Genomic DNA, 14,309 nt, shown 5'->3' with positions numbered 1-14,309 from the left:
TCAATGAAAAGTAACAGGACTGGACAATGTAGTTCTCTTTTTCTAGCCATTAGCTCATTGCAATAATGAGCAATATATGTTGCCTGCATGCCACCTGTAAGCATAAAAGTGCTGAAATGAATTAAATTGCTCAGTTTAAGAGTCACTCTGTAAGCTGTGGAGTTGTAGTCAACTAAACATATATGGATATATAGTGGATTTAACTTCTATTTATTATTGATTAGCATACATGGTTGTCAATGTTTCATGTTGGCAATGAAAGAAATTCAAAGGCTCTCTTATCATCTGATCTATTATATTGTGGTTCATTTTGGGTTTCAGGTCATGTAAATACAGCTATGGCAAAAAAAATCATCTTAATGTTTAAAGATGTAAATCCCATGCTTCAAAAATACATACTTTACCACTTCATTCTGCTGTTTATAGTTTGGCTATCAAACATGAGTACTGTATTATCATTGCTTTACTGGCTATTGTCCTGATTGTTTTAACTTTGAAATTTTATTTTATTCTGGTTTTACTTGTTTATAAACTGCCATGAATCTATACGATTTAGAAGTATATGTCTATTGCAAATCGATAAATAAGTGTTGAAGATCTATTCTGAGGTCATATTGTTTTCTTAAGCTTTGAGTCCTTTTTGTTTTGGCTGCCATACAAGTCAAATAAAGAAAGAAATGTTTGCCCGTAGCCAAGTCAGATGACTCCAATGGAATATTTTCACAGGGGTGTTTTGTTCTGGGTGTAAAGTGAAACATATTTCTTATTTCTGCACACTTATATTCGCATTGCCATTTCCAAAATCGTCCTATTCAGGGACGTGTCTTTAGATATCATGTGTATGGGACAGTCCCTCAAACAGAGGAACATTTTACCAGAATACATCACATTATACTGTTATCTAATGGATGAGAAGATTCATTTCAATTTCAGGATGCTGATGTGTGGGATTGAGCAAAGTCCAAATGCACAGCCTAATAGGAAATAATCAGGCTTGGTCAACATACTTTGAACTCAAATGAATCATAAACAAGAAGCAGCAAATATAGAAGCATTTCCAATGACAACAAACTAAAACAAAAGTTATGTAATAAGCATGCATAAAATATATTTTTAGAGAGCATCAATATCGTTTTAGAACAAAACAAATGTTACTTAATCAGTAGCAGAAAATCCTTAAACTATTAACAAAAGAACAATGAATAGTTTTTTCCCCCTCAACTTTCCCTTGAACCTGAATTTAATGAACAGGGTGTATTACATAATAAAAAAGTATTAAAATCATAACAATTCACTTTAAAATTACCAGTGGTGGGTTACAGGCTGTATGCCCCGGTACGGGCGTACCAGAGCCTGCCGAAACACCGGGTACCACCTGCCTGCCCAAGCTCCTTACCTGTGCTTTAAGCGTTTGGTGCTTCTGCGCACGGCGCATACAGCACCTGTGTGACGCTCTGCCAAGCACCTGGAGTGTCACGGATTCTTGCGGAAGCGTCGCAGGCAAGTACGACACATGCGCGTGCTGCACGAGTCCATGAGGGTGACGCCGGGGCCATCCGGAACCCACCACTGAGAATTACATACTATTTTTCACTACAAGCTATTGGCTATGAACTATCACAGGCATTCTTTTCCTATCCACTTAATAATCCACCCAGCTATTCCTCATAAAAAATCCCCATTCCCAGTTGAGCTGCCTCTATAAGCTGTTGTAAAGAACTTCTTGACTTTTGACTTATATTCTTATTATATAATATATTTTTATTTATGTTGCCAAATACAATTTCTCTCTACCCACTCATGAAGGCATTGTGCAGAAAGCTGAGCCAACCTCTTCTGAATAATGAAAAGATACTGTAAATAGATACCTCTATTAACATCAAGTTGTTAATGAAGCCACTTTTGGACTTATAAACTAAGAGATATATAATTTTGATTTTGGGATTTGATGATTAGAATTGTATGAGATTATAGGAACAATATAGACTACTGATAATTTTAGAGTAAAATCTGGATGCATTCTTTATCTGTACCAAAAAAAGTTGAAAGGCATCCTTCCTTTACTCTCTCCTTTTTTTTGCATTTTTATGTTGTTTTTGGTCTATTTTTTTCTTATTTATTTCTTTTTATTCATGTTTTTGATACAATAAATTATACCTGAAAAACTTTTAATAAACAGAGATATGTTCCTAGATAATTACTTTGAATTAAGTTTTCTACTGCCACTTTTAAAAAATGATAATTTTATCTGTACCATGCCACAAAACATTATAACATTGCATCTTCCAAAATTAATTTATCAGAGCTCTAAACTGGATCTCTAGTACATTCCTCCGGTGTAGGAAAAATATTAATTCACAAATTTGTGATCATTTTTCCAATCATGCTCTGTGTTAACAGTACAGCCCAATGGAATCGACAATGTAATTGTAATGTTGGAAGAAATGTCCTTCTGGGTTCGGCTCCAAGTGGGGAAAAAGACACTGGAGACATGAAGGCTGCTTGGAAAGATGGTTTATTGGTGGACAGGATCACATGGCTTGAGTCCTGAACAGAAAAGATGATCACATGCTTCAATGTTGTTGGGGAAAAAGAGAAGGGAAGCCTGAGATGCTGAGTCCCTGGTTTTATGCCCTCTCTGGCCTTTGATCTTGAGCTTGTATTCTGATTGGTTGTCAGACTCCCATGGGGCCATGCAGGGGCAACTCTCCAAGCTGCCTTTTGAATCCAGGTTTGGTTGAGTTCTCAGATGCCATGTGGTGAGTTGGGTAAAGGGCCAATATTATCATGCCTTAATCCCATCCCCCTGGAGCTGAAGGGGAGAACTCTTTATTATGTAAAGTGGACTAGCTCAGGCTTTAATGGCTCATTGACAAAGGGGGATGGGCAGGAAGTTGCAGGAAGCTATTCTGTCTTTTAAAACATGTTTCTTCCTTTTCACATCCAGAGAAATATTCTGCCTTTTCAATATTTCCTAGGATATTTCACTTTTCTGGGAGAGGGCTGGGCAATACCTTCCTACGGTAAAAACTACTGTTTTTAATATAATAAAAGAAAAATGATTTAAGATTTTCAAGAGATTTGCATAAATGTCAAGGGATCAAGTAAATTAGGAGAGCAGCCACATAACCTTCACCTGTAAACCTTTCTAGGAAATGTACACTTTTACAATTGTTGAAAGACAGAAAGCTTAGCAAATTGCTCATCCTAACCTTATTTCTAGCAGCACATGGTGGGAAAGCTAACCTGAAAACATTTTTTATTTATTATGAGCTGAAATTGTCCTGGAGCTGAATGTTATAAATGCTGTCTACAGCTGCAACAGGGATTGACATCAATGGTGCCCAGAGCATAGCACCTGTGAAGAAATTGACATTAAATTAAAAAATGGCTCTCTGGGGCTGGAGATTAGAAGAATCTCAGCAGATGGTAGTACTTGGCTACTCTGTCTGAGATTGGAAATGAAGAGGATTGAGACTACTGTATGTTTAGACAGAACACTATCAGGGAATACATGACTGTAGGCAAGACTGGAAACTTGAAAAACATCCCAGTAGCTAGTTATGGAAGATGACTCCAGACAGTTCAGGAGTCATACATATATTTAAGCTCAACTTACGTGATCTGGATATAATCGTAACAGATCTGACTTGATCATTCTTTTATTTTCATTTACAAGATGAAATGTACATATTCACTTCTTGAGAGAGATAAAGACACAATTGGGGGAGGTGGAAGAAGAGAAGTACTGAGTACATAAATAGCATGAATATGCAGGTGTTTTTAGCATCCAACACACAGACAGACACACACAAATACACAAAACACACTCTCTAGTAACTGCAATTGCCTGTATATATATACCACTATGCAATTAAGGCCTTTTGTGCTTCTAAATAGTCCCCTCTTCTAAAATGAATTACAATCACTGAAAAGGGTGGGGTTTTATTACTTGGCTTTATGAATGTTCCATAGCATCAGAAGCGTTTGTCTCTAATTTGCTTATTTACAGCCTGTAAGATTATCTGCACATTATCTGCTCTAAGTTGAACTCAGCTACCAAGGTTTAGCTAGTCAGAGAGTATCTTGCTGAAGACATATTTAGAAACTCATATTTTAGGTGAGGTAGACCATTGGCTTACCTGAATGGTCGTTCTCGAGGTAAAGGTTATTTTCCAGTTGCAAAATAGCTTTACCATTCCTCAAAAATATTTTGATTCCACAAATGTTTCAGTAAGAATCTCCAAGCATCATCACTCCCTCCCATCCATCCATATAAAACAGTTGCGTAGTTACACATTATATTGCAGAATTAATATTCACAAAAGCAACTAAGCAGAGAAGGCATAAGCAATTTATCGGCCCTGTTCCAAAAGGATCATACATTTCTCTGTCACCAGAGACTATACAAAAGTCTTTCACTTTTCCTTAAATCAGGGATAGGACCATCAAGATTTGTACCAGATAGAACTATTAGCATCTTTTCCCACTCTGCATTCCCAAGCAGACTCAAAAGGCTTAAAGAGGTTGTCTCTCCGCACTGCCCCAATAATCATTCCTTCTTTCTTCCATGTTCAGGAGTATAGAATGTTCATTTCTTCCAGCCAAGTACAGATATCAGGAGGGAAGGAAATTTCCATTTCTTTCTTGACTGGATCTGAAGGGGATTATACCCTCATGGTCTTTTCTAACCCTTTCCCCTGGCCGCGGGGTCGTGTAATGCCACCTTCCCACTCCCCAAACAGATTCATATTCCCTCTGTTAAGAGATGCCAAGGCCAGAATATGCAGCTTGTCAGGAGATATAAGGTGTGAGGATACTGCAGCTGCAATTACTGAAAGAGGAAGAGACAGGTACATCCTATTACTTCCCAGGATTTTTCTGAGTTCTGGGTAACTTTCCAAGTGAATGAAATATTTGCCTCTTCTGCGCTGGGTCAACAATATACACAACTTTGAATTCTTTCTTCCTCCATCAAAACAGGGAGTGATACAATAGAAGTATTTCAGATACCAAGATGACATTCCAACATTAGGAAGATAGAGGAAAACAGGATGTATCTTCAGTGTCGGCAGAAGCAACACATAAAACAGGATCAGAGCAGTGTGTAAATATAAGAAACTGTTGAGTACATTTGGCATCCAAGGTACGTCCAGGGGAGAAGTTCTGTAGAAAGCCATGTGTGCCATCCACACGCTGGGCCTTTAAGGCTCAGAGGCCTAGCCGGCTGAAGAGAGGAGAGGGAGGCTGGAGCTGGCTGAGAGAATCGGCCTAGCGCCTGCGGATCCGCACTGTAGGCAGGTAGGCGGGGGTTTGAAGCCCGGGTTCCCTGCAGCCGCTGGAAGAAGAAGGAGGGCAAGAGACAGCGTGAGCACCCCACGTGAGTCTCCGGGCTTAAGGCGGCCCTCCGCGGCGATCCGCTGTTCAAGGGAGGCTGCGCGGCAAGAATAGAGGCCTGGAAATGAAAGCGCGCCCAAAACGGGCCGTTTAAAATGGTGGCTCTCTTGCCGCGCGCCTGGAGCGTTGTTGGGCCGGCACGGAGCCTAGCGCTCCTGTCAGGGGCTCAGGAAGGCTTTAGCAGCCGAATCCCCCCCCCCACGTACTCATTGAACCGGCGTTTTGAGAGACCCGACCTAGAAACAGCCCAGGTGGTGGCTGGGCTGCGATCGCCCCAGGGAACCTGCCTGAGCGATGGATTAAGGCAGAATTCTCGAAGAAGTAGAAAAGCAGGATAAATTTACCCTAACTGCAACCTATCTATCCAAACTAGCAAAAAAAGGAGCTACAAACTCTCTAGGAAATACTAAATTGGGGTCCAGCTTTGCTGCACAAGGACTGGAGCCCCTGGAAATACGTCCTGTTGGGCGACTGAGTTTTTAAAAACTGAGCCTCTGGAGCAACCAGGAGGCGGAGCTACAACAAAGTTTCAAACTCAGTTCCTTGGGCAGCAAGCTGAAGTTAACCCGAGCTTGGACACTCCAAGCAGCGCCTAGGAGAAGATTCTGGGATGGGAAGGAACTGGGAAGCATTAAGTAGCAGGTTCAGGCAGTGACTGTAGGTGTGCTGAAATGATGACATCTGATTAAAGATATGAACTGAATTATTCAGTGAACTCGGCCTCAGTAAACGATTAGGTCAATTGATAGTTAACCTAGCAATACATGTAGAATTTGTCCTCTCTGTTTACCATCCCACTGTGTATGATGGGCACAGAATAGGTGACATTGTACATCTAATGATATAGAGATTTCCAACAATGTTCTGCAAAGTGTGTGAGCCTCTATCAGAAATCAGATGATTGAGCAAGCTATCTTTCTGGAAAACATGTCAAACAAATAGACAAGCTATCTCAAAAGTAAAAGGGAAGTTACAATAAAGAAACAAATACGCCAGTGTAGAGCCAGATCAGACACTGCTAAATGATCCAGGGCCGAGACACGGGATAGGCCAGTAATAAAAGGTTAATAAACGGTTAAAGAAAATGTGTACCAAGGTCCCTGATAAGTTGAATTTGAGATAGATGGAGTCACCTAAGGTGCCTCAAATACCAACTTCAGTGGAAGGGTCCAGAGTTACCTTGTGGTAAGATGGGCAGCCAATAAATTTGATAAAAATAAACCAACCAACTAACCTAGCAATCAGGCACCTCAGGCTTACATGCATCTGGAGGCAGCATTAGCATCTGGATCTAGGATCTCCTCCCAGCCCTCTTCAATTAATATTAAATAAACTTCAATGAAGTGAAATAATGCAATTTATCAAGATTTATAACAACCCAATAAAGAAAAAGAAATAAAAAACAAACAACCCCCCCTATTCCTTAGAATCTGGACCAGTTGATGACCTATGTAGATTTCTGGACTAGGATATGACTTCCCACTTTGGACTCTGGCTCTTTGAAACTCAACAGTGGGTAACCTCCCCAAAGATTTGGGAATTTGCTCCTATATATGCGTACAAATGCCTTGTTACTGCTGCCTGTTTTTGCTAATAATGCTCCTTTCAAACTACTATTTGGTGTTTCTGCACACGTGGCCTGGGAGAGGATATTGAGGAGAGGAGAGTCAACAACACTCCAGTTAGTTTGTGGGTAAGTGGCATGGTGTAGTAGAAAAAAGAATCAATATCACTTTAATGTGAGACCACAGTAAGACATGGAAAAAAAGATGGTTCATTTTAAATTTCCAAAGTGTCCAGTTGGCTAGCTGTCAAGGAAGAGATAACAGGTTTTTCCCATCAGAGGAGGGATATATATTGTTTGTTTTGATGCAGTTCTCTTTGTTCCCAACAGAAGAGAAGGGGGAAGATGCAGGACTCCTAAATATCATTTATTTGAGCAGGCACAAATGGCCTCATGAATGCTGAGCATAGATTAGAGATGTTAAGAGAAGAAATGTCCTCTTCAGCTTCAAGCATCTCACATGGGCAGACACTCAAAAATGGAAGAGGGAGGGGGAGAGAAGGGGGGGAAAGGTTGGGGAAGTTTATAGAAGAAAAAATATGATCTTATGTGACAAAATATTAATCTGTTCTGGAACTAGAAATGTAAAATATATAAAGGGTGGGGGGGAGGATAAAAGAATTGTGCTTGCTGAACAAGCCAATTAACTGGTCCATCTTGAGCACACCAATAAGGCATTGGTGACTTGATTCATGAACAATAGGTTTGCAATGGCATCTATTAATAGTTGCTTAATCTCTGGCTATTCTATTGTAGTAATGGGAGCAGTGATCTGACAACCTCTCTTCATTTCACCAACAACAGACATTCTCAGTTTGCAAACTAAAAAAGTTTAGATAAATTTAGGGCCGCTGTGCAATCGATTCTCAGCTCCTCGCTGTCTCCGGAGCCTGGTGACAGTGCAGAGCACACTGACAGCTGCGTGGCGACTGAAGCAGGCCTCCTAAGTTCGCCGAGAATATTGACAGCCACCAATTGTCAGATGAGTCTATTTTGGCTATTCAAGGTTTAGCAAGGCTGCTGCTGGAGATTTTCCCCCCAGATTGAGTCCAATTTCTCTTTCTCTGCTCAGAGACTCTCAGAGAGAGTCAAAGTCACAGCTAATGGGCTTGACAGAGTTGAGAAATCTGAGGCAGTCAAGCCTAGGAGGCATGGCTAAAAACTCTAAACCAACTCAGTCACTGGGCAGGCAAACTGAAGTTAAACCCATGCTTGGATTCTCCAAGTAGCGCACAGGAGAATCAGAAACTTTCACCTTACTAGCCTCTACAGAAATCATGTATAGATTATGATTACTGAAAATGTGGGTAGCAGCTGGTTGATCACTGACATTTTATCTGGAAACCTCAAGCTAGTAAGCAAGAAGTAAAACAGAGGGACATGATGGCTCAGTGGCTAAGACTAAGGGGCTAAGACAGTGGCTAAGCTTGTTGATCAGAAGGGTTGGTAGTTCAGTGGTTCGAATCCCTAGTGCTGCATAATGGAGTGAGCTCCCATTACTTGTCCCAGCTTCTGCCAACCTAGCAGTTTGAAAGCATGTAAAAATGCAAGTAGAAAAATAGGAACCACCTTTGATGGAAAGTTAACAGCGTTCCGTGCGCCTTCAACGTTCAGTCATGCCGGCCACATGACCACAGAGATGTTTCCGGACAACGTTGGCTCTTTGGCTTTGAAACAGAGATGAGCACCACCCCCTAGAGTCTGGACAAACTATCACCTATGCGCTTTACTTTTACCTTAAAACAGAAAAATAGAAGCTCACTTTGCTTTGCTCCACTCTGTAAGCACAGCAATGGATGTCTAATAAAGGTGATATTGTTTTCATCACAGTGAATGCTAACCTATAATCTATAAACCAGGCCTCCATTACATCTACCCACAGGTATTATAATTAAGGTAACCCATGCAAATGATTCACTTCACTTTAAGAGAAGATAACATTGTAAGGGAGAAAAACCCAGCCTTCTACAAATCAGCACTAATGGGAGATAAGAAGCTCTCTTTGTGTATGTACCTATCTAGTGTTTACCGTTGTTTCTTATGGTAATTATGCCTTCTAGGTCCTTTCACAATGTGAAATCTCAATCTAATTTCATTATGTGATTTATAACCATGAAGAAAATTGTGCACGTAATGAGTTACCAACAACAAATAGTGGCTTGGGAAAGATAAGGAAGGAAGGAAGAAGACAGCAAGGCAAGGCAAGACAATGTTTAATCATGTGCACAACTAGGAATCTATACAAATTCAGATTGGACTCCCACACAAACCACAATGCCCTCCAAAGAGAGTGAAAATATTGGCATTTCTTAGATGGGAAAGTCAACATGAGAAGTCAATGACAAACCACCTCTGTATTATTTCCAAGAAACAATGTCTAGGTAGTTGAGATCAAGTTGAAGGGATCTTCACTAATCAGCTTCTGCAACTCAGGCCAGAGAGCTCATTAATCTACTAGCCAAGTATTTATAGAACTTGTATATAGCAGCTCAGGGAGTGCACCAAAAGAGGCATCGTGGTATAGAGGTTAAAGTGTTGGAATAGGAGCAGAGAGCACCAAATACTACCCTACTATCAGCCATGGAAGTTTACTAGGCAATTCTGGGCTAGTTACTCATTTTCAGCACAAGCCATCTCACAGGTTACCATGGGGAGAAATAGATGAGGAACTCATAAATCATTTGAATGAAAGACACGAGATATACATTGACTAAATAAACACTCAAAGATAAGATTAATTGACATATAAAATTCTATGTAATTTTAGAACTTTTGAAATCTCTGCTACGTAGCAAAGCTCAGCAAGCTTGCTATACAAACAACATAAAATCTTGGTAATTTAAAAACTACATTATATGATTATTTTGTTTGGTGAATAGAGTTTTCAGCAATACTAAATTTTCTAGTTCCTTATCGAGTCAGATGCAACATGCACTTTTCTAATTTAGTAAATAATAAAAGAAAACAAAAGACTGTATTTTGAGGAAGTTAATTATTCTAATAACAAACTGGCAGAGAATATTTCAATTATAAACCTTTTTCTTTTCCCTAGCCTGCCACTAACTAATCCAGCACTTAAATCAGTTATTTTTTGGTCCACTTCATAGTCCTAAGCATTATGTGGCACGTCCTAATAAACAATGCTACATTTCCTGAAAGCAAAACAGCAAATAAAAAAACCATGCAGTTATTACGAACCATTCAATGCTTCTCTCTTTCTAAAGGAGGAGGAAAGTCAGAAATAAATGGTGGAGTGGGGGCAGGGGAGGAAGCACCATTAAAGAACACAAGCTGCTGCTAACTGCAGCTGTGTTCAATCTATTCAGGCAGAAAGAACCAGCTATTTTTACATACTTACATTATCAAATTTGTTTCAAACATTTCAAACAGGAAAAAATTATCTCGACTTACTGCTTCATTGCTGTCCTGCCCTAGTCACTTATTTACCCATGGCAATCATTAACCAGCCTTCTTTTGCAGTACTACTTCCATCCAAAATGTAGGAAAAATAGAGTGAACTGCATTTACTTTTAACATACAATTGTTTTCACTAAAAATGAAAGGGGGGGGGGGACCATTCCAAACAACCTGTGTGATCAAAATTGCTCTTTCCTTGTAGGTAATATCACAATGCTCCTTTATTCCCTGCTCTGCTTCCTGTTGGCTCTGCCCATCTGCGTATACACAGAAAAACTATTTCAAGAAATTTATTTTTTATCTGGGGTTTTGGTGAAAAATTCCATTCACCAGGTCCATAATTGGCCAGGGTTCCAATCTTCCAACTTGGTTCAAGCTACCAATTGAGTGGTCCTTAAAAAGTAAAGAGGCACAACAGCACTTTTGTTATGACTGAATAGATGAATTTGTTCGAAATGAGTTCTGCAGACAATGTTATTCCCATATGAACAATATTTATTCTCTCTACAGATTTAAGGAGTGAAGAAGGAAGCTTTTAAGACAGCAGCCAAGGAAAGATAACAAAACAGGCAACAGGGACCTACCTCAATTGCAATGATTGTTTGATAAATAACACATCTCTGCTATAAGACCAACTACTACTGTAGACTGTCCTTCAGAGAAATAAAAATGGAAGACAGTGGTCCCAACAGAGTACTGATATGAATGGGATCAATATGCCATTAGGTGTTGGAACAGTTACATTAATAGCAATAGAACTGTTGCATTAACAGCAATATAATCATACTACCAATGTGACCAACATGGGGAGAGAGAGGAGGATAGGAATGGGAGAAACTCAAATTGCCTTCAGAGGATTTGAGCTAATTTGGTCTAGTGATTAAGGCTAGAAAATGGGAGAGTGTGAGTTCAAGTTCCATCTTAACTATGAAAGCCAGCTGTGTGACTTTGGGACAGTCCAGGGGTGGGTTTCAACTGGTATGTACAGGCATAACAGTTGGTGAAATTTACCATGCCTTCCTGTACCTGATCTTCTGGACGCCCTGTACTGGAACGCTTGCTCCCCTGGCCTGGCCCTCGCTTGCTCCCCCCACCCGCCCGGTCACCCATTGCTCACCCTGCCCATCCATACCATGCTTGCCCCGCCCACCCTCTTCCTTCGCTCACCCATCCGAGGCTCTGAAGCTGCAGATGGCCAGGAAGATTGGGGGGGGGGGGAAGCTGCCTGTCTGCCTGCCCCCTCCAGAAGCAACTGGGCGGCCCTGGGATGGTCAGCAGCCCATGTGCCACTGCCATGTGACCACTCTGGAGGTGAAGCATCTGCCCGGAAGCGGCTGCAGCCGGCGACAGGACATGAAGGACAGGCCATCCAGCAGAGTGTTCCGAGGTCAGTGGGTTGGCGGGGAGGTTGTGTGGGGCTGGAGTTGGCAGGGAGGTGGGACATCAAGGCCACCCTGGGTACCTGCAACGGGACACTGCGGCTGCTGGGCAGCTGCTCCTTTGTGCCCCGTTGCCAGCAGCAGTTGGCTTTCTCCTGCCGATCCTTCCTCTCTGGGCATCCAGGCAGGCCCTGTGTCGGTCAGCAGCCCACATGCCACTGCCATGTGACCGCTCTGGGGGCGCAGTCAGGAAGGATCACTAGGAGAATGTCAACTGCAGCAGGGAGTGTCCCCAGGTCAGTGGGGTGGCGGGGAGATTGCTGGACTGGAGGCGGCAGGAAGGCAGGGGTCGAGGCTACTTCCCATACCGGCGGAAAAAAAATATTCCACTGTCCCGGAATTGGGCCCGAGGTACGGGAAGCAGGTCTTGGGAAAGACCTTCCCTCCCCATTCAGAGAGCCCATGTGGCGAGAGAGGAGGGCCGGGCAGATGGCAGTGCCTCCTTCACTTGTTCGGGCGGGCAGAGAAAGAAAGGAGGTGCGCGATATCCGGCGCAGTGACGATGGCAAGAAGCGGCTGCCAGCGCTCCAGCAACAACGGATCATGTTTGTGGAAGGCTGAGCCAGAACTGAGTGTCCGGGATTGTGCTTCAGCCGCCACTGTGAAAATGTGTTTTTTGCCAACTTGGAGGTTGGCAAAGAAGTCTCCATTTCCCCGTCGCTGCTGAACAGTCTGTGCCCTCCCCCTACGGATTGATACCACAGGAGGGAAGGAAAGAAGCCAGTCTTGGAAAAAACCTTCCCTCCCGCTCCAAAGAGCCCATGCTGGGCGAGCTTTGAATGTGGGCAAGCTGATGGTTTGGGGTTGGCACCTCCTTCGCTCGTTCGGCAGGCAGCGAAAGAAAGGAGGCATGAGAGGAAAGCATCTCTGCCACCAAGGGCAAAGGAAAGCTCCTTCGCCCTTGGCTATCGCACGCCTCCTTTCTTTCGCCACCTGCCCGAATGAGTGAAGAAGGCACTCACTGGCCACTAAACCGCCCGATCGCCCACATTCAAACCAGCCTGCTTTCTCTCTCCTGGCATGGGTTCTCTAGAGGGGGAGGGAAGGTCCCTCCCAAAACCTCACTTTTCCTGGCGGCACCCCAGTGATAGCAGCATGAGAGAAAACATCTCTGCCACCAAGGGCAAAGGAGAGCTCCTTCGCCCTTGGCTATTGCACGCCTCACCTCAGTGATAGCAGCTGAGCGAGGGAAGGATGAATTCTGGGAGTTGAAGTCCACAAATGTTAAAGCTGTCAAGTTTGAACGCCCCTGGGTTTTTTTTGTAAAGGGTTAGGCTTACAAGGGTCTTGTAACTTGAAAGCTTTAAGACTTGCATGCTTCAAATGCCAGAATTCCTGAGCCAACATTTTGGTTGCTAAGCAAGAGCGCTGTTAAGTGAGTTTCACCACATTTTACAAGTTGGTCACGTGCACCCTGTCACATGACTTCCCAGCCATGCCCACCCAATCACCAAACCACTCTCACCCGGTCACATAACTGCCAAACCACTCCCACCCAGTCACATGACCGTGAAGCCGCTCCCACAATATAGGCCACACCTACATAATAGGTTCTAAAAAAATTTGAAACCCACCACTGGGACAGTCACTCTCTCTTAGCCCAACCCACCACACATGGTTGCTGTGGGGAAAATAAGTGGAAGGTATGCATGTTCACTGCTTTGAGTTATTTTTTTAAAAAAATAGTGGGATATCAATAAATAAATTAGCACTGAGAAGTGTTCTAGCAACACTGCATACCTATAGCAGTTACCGTAAGAAAAATCTCCTGAAATTGCATTTTTTATTTCCAACACTACCCTGACTCCCATTAATTAGTCAGTTTCCAATAAATGAACTACTTCCACAGGTGAGATATTAAGAATGTAATAACAATGTCACTATTCAGCATATCGGAGAAGGAAACACCTCTAAAATAACAGCTGTTGATTAACAGCTGATCAAGTTTATGTCCTGTCAGCTCCAGTACCTGACTTAGTCCCAAATCTACTGAGATATATGACCACTGAACTCAATTTTATCTTCTTAAAAACCAATACTTGGAAGAAGACAAATTCAGATTAACATTGAGTAGAAACAGAACAGTGAAAGAACTGACTTTTCCCCAGCCTTATTTTAAGATATATGATCGCAAAGTTTCTGGAGTCAAAGTTCAAATGGCTATAATCAGGCACTACACCCTTCCCTCAACCATCTGATCCATTAACAAGTCAACTGAAGTTGTAAGATAGTACTAGATTTTGGTTTTTTGTAGGTCTGAGTCTGCAACCTCAAATCCTTCTGTAAAAAGCCCTGAAGAAAGATACAGATAGTCCTCGAGTTACAAATGTAAAGGAGCCTCCCCATTCCATTCGTAACCTGAGGATTAGTGGGAGTGAATCTCGTACCTTGAATGGCATCACTCCCTCCTTTTGCCCACATATTCACTAACTGAATGTGCGGTTCGTTAGATGCACATGAGGTATTTCAGGGTGGGGAAGGTCATGGAGGCG

At 42.3% G+C, this 14,309-nt stretch overlaps 1 protein-coding gene across 4 annotated transcripts in view; it reads right to left on the bottom strand.

The window, feature by feature from the left end:
- Positions 1–14,309, bottom strand: part of RASSF7 (Ras association domain family member 7) — a 61,332-nt gene that overhangs the window by 14,131 nt on the left and 32,892 nt on the right. Inside the window, exon 1 of one of the 4 annotated variants that reach the window (XM_032221254.1) lies at positions 10,320–10,390. The exons of 2 other annotated variants lie outside the window; for them this stretch is intronic. The gene's annotated coding sequence lies outside the window, so the exon portion shown is untranslated. Of the gene's footprint in view, positions 1–10,159; positions 10,270–10,319; positions 10,391–14,309 lie in introns of those variants that run through there. One more of the 4 variants, XM_032221262.1, reaches the window with a different exon arrangement.

The sequence above is a fragment of the Thamnophis elegans genome, chromosome 1 (assembly GCF_009769535.1).
Source record: "Thamnophis elegans isolate rThaEle1 chromosome 1, rThaEle1.pri, whole genome shotgun sequence".
Lineage (NCBI taxonomy): Eukaryota > Metazoa > Chordata > Lepidosauria > Squamata > Colubridae > Thamnophis > Thamnophis elegans.
Note: the sequence above shows the minus strand (reverse complement) of the source record. Positions and strands in the feature narration are given on the sequence as shown.